The sequence below is a fragment of the Microtus ochrogaster genome, chromosome 1 (assembly GCF_000317375.1).
Source record: "Microtus ochrogaster isolate Prairie Vole_2 chromosome 1, MicOch1.0, whole genome shotgun sequence".
Classification (NCBI taxonomy): domain Eukaryota; kingdom Metazoa; phylum Chordata; class Mammalia; order Rodentia; family Cricetidae; genus Microtus; species Microtus ochrogaster.
In genome coordinates this window covers 79,181,335-79,189,433 of record NC_022009.1, presented here as the reverse complement: position 1 = coordinate 79,189,433, position 8,099 = coordinate 79,181,335, and positions in this window count along the sequence as shown.

Sequence of the window (8,099 nt, the reverse complement as noted above, 5' to 3'; positions counted from 1 at the left end):
CAAGAAGATCCCAAAGGACTCCCTCAACACATTTCCTCAGTTCACACACAACTGAGACACACTGGTAGTAGAACTTTGAGAGGGAGAACCCACAAAACATGAGATTAAGCAAAAAAAGAAGAAAATATTGAAAAAGACAGCCCCATTTCAGGCCAGGACCAGCAGCCTACCATGCTGCAGCCAAGTTTACCACCTCCCAAACAGAAATTCTCTCCCACTATGTAGAAGAAAAGCGTATCTCAAATGGTATTTATCAACAAGTTAAAGAAGCCATAACATCAAGAATACTCTGATTTTCATGCCACATACAAGTGGTTAAAATATCAATGCCTCACTAATATTGCCCCATAATGCCCTTTGACCCTACCCCACATCATTATGACCCCGCTCTTCTTCTGCATGGTAATGAGACAGAGAGGAGATGAGGAGAGCCTGCTTTCCCAATTGACTGACACAGTGAGCACTGAGCGAGATACTGAGTCGCTGCTGGAATCCTACTGGACTTCCAGTTGTGCCCTTTGGACACGCTCATGTTCTGATAGGAAATCGAAAGGGAAAGCCTTACACACTATCAGGATTTCTGGCATGATTCAGACGCCTAGCTACAATTTAATTTTATGTACTCTTCATTCCAGTACACAGAGAGTGAGACACGCACACATACACACACACACACACCATCACTCTCCCAGTGTGGGAGCAAACCAATCTCAACATTCAGTGATCCCTGACAATGTGTGAAAGGCTCGGAGCTACCTGAGTATACTTCCCGTGTATAGCCGGTCCGTCCCATAAATGATGTAATAAAGCCAGATAATTTTTATGACACTCATGACAATGCTCTTTTCTCACGAGTTCAGCTGTTAGCTTTAGGTTACAGACCAAGAGACAGCCTTCGGGGGTGATGGGAGTGTGAGAGTCAGAGCCCATACCCCTAGCCCAGCACTCAGAAGGCATAACCAGATGTGTCTCTGTGAGTTTGAGGCTGGGTCAGACAGAATTACAAACAAAAACTACAGAACAAGAAATCTGGGCATTGGCTATCTGCACATAGCATTCCGTCCTATAAGTCAAGGACATTTCTTTCACAAGGATTGCTGAAAATGGGACATGTCTGGAAAAAATAGTTCCAGGTGGCATCTAAAGAATGTTTTCTGGCTGTAAAATTAGGCCAGGTAGCCAGGTGGTGGTGGCGCACTGTCCAGCACCTGGGAGGCAAAGGCAGGCAGATGTCTGCGAGTTCAAGGCCAGCCTGGTCTACAAAGCGAGTTCCAGGACATCCAGGGAAAAACAAACAAATAAACAAACAAAAATTATTGCCACCTGAGATAGTGACCTGGAAAGTAGACCGAGGTTTCCCATAGACATCAGCCAGTCCAGACAAATGATTTTATATCTAAGGCAACAACTTGAGTCAGAATAGTTTACCTTAGTGACAGAATATAGGAACATAAAGAACCCACTGTTGCTTTGAAATGAAGACTGAGGAAAACCTCCTTAGTAGTCGGGCTTCTGTCATTACAGATGCCCCTTGTGTTACAGCTAGCAGTGGGGACACCAGGGCACATGGGAAAACAGAAATCAATAGAGCCTCCAGAACCCTACCTTACATGGCTTTCACTGAGCTAGATAGCCAATCTACCCACCAGAGCCACACACAAGAACTCGGTTTAGTTAAGTGAGAAGTTTGATAATGTGCTTAACGAAAGCATTATAAAGGCTCCCTGGCATTTAGTAAGAGGGTAATGCATGCAAATGTATTCTACAACTTAATGAGCATCGCAACGCAGCAGCATGATGCCAGTTAGAACAGTCACTGCCACCTAAAATCGGGGGGTAAGGGGAGTTTTTATCTTGTTCATCCCCTTTAAAAAGAAACATCTCTGTATTCATCAAACAACATTGGTTTGGAGTTCCCAGATTGCTATTCGTTTTACCGAAGCAAACAATTATAAGGCAAAAATACCACTTACACAACTGAAATAAAATTTGTGATAACCTTGGACAATGAGCCAAGTTCTTAAGTCAGTGACGTCACAATGCATATATGTAAAATGGAGCAATTAAAATAGATGTGGCTGGAGACCTGGCTGTCAATCATCCCCTTAAACATAAAGCTATTAAAATAGATGTGGCTGGAGACCTGGCTGTCAATCATCCCCTTAAACATAAAGCTATTAAAATAGATGTAGCTGGAGACCTGGCTGTCAATCATCCCCTTAAACATAAAGCTATTAAAATAGATGTGGCTGGAGACCTGGCTGTCAATCATCCCCTTGAACATAAAGCTATGTGTTTAGCAATCTCAGGAATACGTTCACTCCAGCTCACTCCTCTTGTTAATTTTTCACCCTTCTTGCTTCTGCCTCTGGGGGAAAATTTTTTAATTTTAAAACTTTATTCTATGGCTATGAATATTTTGGATGCAAGCATGTCTGTATACCACATGTGAGCCTGGTGCCCATAGTTCAGATGAGGATTCTGTAGGTCATGGGACTGGGGTTACAGGTGCTGTGAGCTGTCAGGTGGGTGCTGGGACTTGAACCATGGTCCTGGGGAAGAGCAGTCAGTGCACTTAACTGCTGAGCCATCTCTCTGGTTCCTGCAGGAAATCTTTCAAAGAGCTGCTTCAGAAGAGCGTAAGTGCAGGTTTTATCGGCACTTGGGCCTGAGGCGTGCGCTCAGCTCTAGCCTACGCTGTTCTTGAGAGCGTGTGACCCAGCTCCGAGCATTGTTCGTGTTTTATCTTCTTTCACAGTCACAGGAGAAAACGGAGAATGACAGCTCTATCATAGAGACCTTTCTGGCCAATTAGTCAAAGCTGCTGGTGTTTTCCCTTTTATCTAAGATGCCAATTTGATAGCAGATCCAGGCCTCGGCCCTTCTTGCTTGAATCTTCCTGTTTATAAACAAATGCATGTGTTTAGAATGCTTGGGACTTCACTTTAATCTTAGCTAAGGAACCAAAACTACATAAACAGGAAGACTGAAAAAAAAGAATTAATTTATTAACTAGACCTAGATTAGATACAGCAATAAATCAAACCCTAGATTTAGAAAATGCAATAATTAGCCTTTGAGTAACTATATTCTTTTGATCTTTTAACTTTATAGACTATTTATTTAAAACTAATACGCATTCATATAATTCAACCATTTTTTTAACAAGGTCTATGCTGTCCAGAGTGAACTGTTTCATTTTTTATTTACTTATTTTTATATGTATAAATACTTTGCCTGGCTGTATGGATGTGCGTGCCTGATAACTATGGAGATCAGAAGAGGGCATCAGATCCCCTGGCACTGGAGTAACAGACAGTTGTGAGCTTCCTTGTGGATGCTGGTAATTAATCCAGGTTTTCTGGAAGAGCAGCCAGTACTCTTAACCCATGGTGATTTCTCAAGCCCTAATTGAATCATATTTAAGAGGAGGGGTAGAATGGCTTTCCTGAGTATTGTAATGTACATAAGTAAGGTCTAAGGGGGTGTGAGAGATGGCTCTTGTGTCAGTTCCAGACGATCTGAGTTCTGTTCTCAGCACCCGCATCAAACAGTTTACAAAACTGCCTATTATTCCGAAACTACTCTAAAATTTCTGAAAATTGTTCTAAGAATTCCTATTCTTCTGTATGTGGGTATGCACGCCTGAGTGTAGGTACCATGGAGTCCAGAAGAGGGCGCTGGATATCATGAAACTGAAGTCACAGGTGATTGGGATCACCAGCACAATGTGTGTGCAGAAAACCAAACTCAGGTCCTCCACAAGAACATTACACGCTCTTAACCACTGAGCCAACTCTCCATTTCTGAAACTATCTTTTTCAAGATAAACCCTAAAATTCTAAGCTAAAGTGAAGTTCAAGAATAGAAACCCAATTTCCCCCCAAATAGCTTTCTCTACAACATAAGAAGTTTAACCATACACCCGGACATGCTAGGACTCAGCCTCAGTCACCGTGGCTTCTGTCACTGCCTCTCATCTACTGAAACACTTCAGTGGGTGTTAGCTCACCAACTCTGACTTTGCTCTAAGACTGGCTGCCAGCGAACAAAGCTCTGCATTCTTGGGGGATCTGTCAGAACAGAAGAGCTGCTGTTCAGAGGCTGTCACCGCGAGAGCTACCCCATGAGAGCTCTCACTTCACCTCTTCACTGTGCTCTTCAAGGGCCCACTCCTGAGTTCCTGCCATGCAGCCTCCATGGAACAAAAAGGAAGTCCTGTCTGGACCAGATAGCATCAGGACTTTATTGTTTAAAGGACAGCACTGAAAAATGTCATAGACAGACGTGTTGACATTCCAATGAGTATGTTAGTTATAGTGTTGTGTTGAAGGCAGGGAGAGAGGAAGGCTGCTTCTCAGGAATCGGGCTTACTATACAGCATTGTTTATTAAGGATCAAAAAATATCTACCCGGAAATTTTATTTAAAAATTGCATTCAGTTAATTAGATCACATGTCAGGCTAAGTCTACCCAAGGGTGTTAGCACACTAAAAAAGAAAACAAACAAATAATACAATGATGATATTGAAATGAACGGATGAATAGATAAATAAACAGGATAGATTGGAGGTATGGATGGACAGATGGATGGATGGATAGAGCAAACTGGGAAAGAGACAGACTGAACTATTTCTCAGTATTAGAATATTTTTCTTGTTTGTGTGTGTGTGTGTGTGTGTGTGTGTGTGTGTTTGTGTCTGTGTCTGTGTGTGTGAGAGAGAGAGAGGATGCATGAAAAGGCCAGAGGAAGACATTGAGTGTCCTGAGCTATAACTCTGTCCTATTCTTTTGAGACAAGGTCTCTCACTTAACCTAGAATTAGGCTTGTGACCAGCAAGCCCCCAGATCCACCTTTCCCTGTCCCCCGCAACACTGGTAATACAGGTACCTACATAGTTATGCCTGGCTTGCTCACATGAGTTCTGGGGACCTGAACTCTGGTCCTTATGTGTTCTTACCTTACGAATAATCTCCAAGAACCTCTTAGAACATTTCATATGGTGCTATAAGTAAATTCGGTTAGATAAGGAGTTTCGAGGTTTATCCTCCACATGCCAACAAGTAACCTGGCACTCATTTTTAGGTACTAATGAGTGGATTTAAATTTCATGTAGCAACTAAAATTAAAAAAAATTATATCTGGTAAAGTAAACCTTAAATAATTTTTAAAATATAAACTATGTTAAGCACCTGAAATATCACACTACTCAAAAATAAATGCATGTGTCAATATAAAAGTTTTTTTAAAATGAAAAACCAAAGTAGTGTAAACTAAAATTCAACTGGGAGAGTATGCATGAAAATCCTCATATTGTTAAGTTTAAAATACTGGAAAAATAATTTTCCCCATCTGTTCTTCAAAGGGAAGATGTAGATTCCAATAGGTAAAATACATATGTGCATGGTTTCATGTGTGCTTTTGAATAAATGTGAAATATAAAAATGCAAAGAACTTAGCCATAGAGTGCGCAACCCTAATCAATACATCTGCGGCATAACCCAACACCTAAGACTCAGGGAACATCATGGGGACAGAAAGATGGCAAAAGTCAGAAAACCTGCAGCAAGACTGTCTTCTATATATGCCAGGAAAGTTTCATCCATCAATCTCAACAACAGGGATACGGAAGCAAACTCACAAGGTGGCAGCTCCAGTTGACATGCCGATTAGAGTGGTAGAAATCTCACCCAGCCCGTCCCAGAAGAGCGACAGGCAGTTATGACTGCTGAGAGAGGGAGGAAAAGCAACTGGTCACCCAATCCCAAGTGGTCAGCCCCCCAAACTCAATATATATATATACCACACAACAGAATCAACAGGTCATGTTTATATGTATATTTATATAACTATAATAAAGAAAAGAGACCATGAGCTTGTGAGGGAATAGACGAACCCAGGAAGGGTTAAGACGAGGAGAGTGGGTAAATGATATAAATACGGTAGTCGTATATGCGAGACATTTGAATATGTGATGTCAATATTTTCATTTGAACTCCTTATGGAAACACTTGTTTTGCATTGTGAAACATAAATACAGTTTCACTCAATTAATATAGAGGGTGGCACCTTACAGAAAGGGGAAAGTTTTCATCCCAGACAGTTTAAGACCATGTGCCTGAGGATCAGGCTGCAGTAGAGCTCCTTATCTCAAGCTCGGCTTTCTGAAGTTCCAATTGTCCATGCATTACAAGAATACTCAGGGGGAAGTTCTAGGAGTAAGCAGTATACAAGTTCAAAAGCTGTGTGTGGTGGTACATGCCCACACTTGGAAGGCTAAGACAACTGTAATGGAGAGTTCCTGGCCAGCCTGGGAAAGACCCTGTCCAAAGCCAAAACCAGCAACAACCAGAAAACAAACCAGAAAAAAAAATAACCACAGAATAAAACAATACTTTTAGTGTGCTCACTTGAAGTGGTGGTAAAAGCTCAAATCACTCCACTCTGTTCCATGACAAATGAGAATCATCCCCTGTTGCTGTGTGTTTACAGCAGAAGCTCCATCAACTGATTAGTGCCTAAGCCCTTGTGTTTAACACAGACTGTCACAGGAGTTCAAGGCTTACATTCAGAGGAGCTCTTAGTCTTCCTAACGGAGGCTTCAAAGATAAGAGTGCTGTCGTTGGTAATTAAGTATACCCCGTACTCCTTGTAAGCGCAATGTTGGAAATGCTGGACTTAATAAGCAAAAAGGAAAACAACATTCAAATTTCTAAGGTCTGAGCTAACGACAAATTTTGTATCATGAAATGTAAAAGAAGAAAGGAATTGCTTTGGAATAGCATCCTGAACTGCAAATGTTACAGCCACAGCCTCATTGCTGCTCAGCTCTAAGAGTCACCATTCTCTGGAGCTGCCAGCAGCCACTGAGGGCTACAGGCTATCCCGAGGAGTAGCCGTGTGCTTGCTTCTGCTCTGAGGAGGAAGAACTGGTCTGTGAACAGATGCTGTCTGAGCCCTGCTCCGCTCTCCTGCACCTGCGGGGGCTGGCACCATGCTTGGTTCTGGGATGACCTCGCTGACAAAGTGTATGAGGACCATCTCTAAGCAACCATGTGTCGTTGCATCACCTGGGCATACGTGGGCAGCAGCTAAATAGCTAGAAACCATTTTCAACACCACTAAGAAAGCAAACCTTGGGGTCTTTTTCCAAAATGAACCCGAACAACTTTAATAATTTGAGTGGGAGTTCTCATCAAAGGCATGCATTTTTATGAATACATTCTTTAAAATATTTTTGAGTAATTTTGTTAAAGGTCATAGTAAAAGAATAGCCTTCTTTAACAAGTTTTAAGATAAAATGTTTAAAGGGCCTAAAATGAAAGGCAATGATCTCCGTCTCCACCCACCCAGTCCCTCTCTGGCTACCACTTCCTGCTTTTGTTTCTCTTTTTATTTCATGTGGTGGGACCCTCTTCTCCTCAAAAAACTATGCATATAACACATCCCTTTTTTTTTCTTTTTTGAAACTAAAATAATCACATCATTTTCCCCCTTGCTTTTCTCCCCTCCAAGTTCTTCCCCACTTTTTGCCTCTCAAATTTATGGCCTCTTTTTCTTTAATGATTATTGCTAAATATATAATCATAAATATATAAATACAGTCCGCTCCGTCTGTTTAGGTTACTTGTATTGTATGGTTTCAGGGCTGACCACTTGGTACTGGCTAACAAGTTAGGGGGTCTTCTCTGGGGAAGACCATTTCCGCTGCTCCCCTGAGTCTCAGTTGTTTTGGCACCGTTAGTACGTCAGTTATTGTTATCCCTGACACATAACACAATGTTAGTAGAACACTTAAATATTTACTCCTGTCCAGAGGAATGAGGTTTGGTTTTATCTTAGTTCATTAGTTATATTTTTATCTGTCAAGAGTCTCTGATATTTTGTCATTCTATTAAGTTTAAACATCTGTAAAACTTGTAACCCCACTGTACATTTAAACTGCCATATTCTGCCTATTGGAAACAAATTGACACAAATTTATTCTGCCAGTTCTGAGCTCTACCTGCCACTGCCAAGTAGGGTACCTCAACCCACATTTCCAGACTCAATAACGCAGCATACTCCCCTCATAACGGGGTGGTTTTCTAGCCTCTCT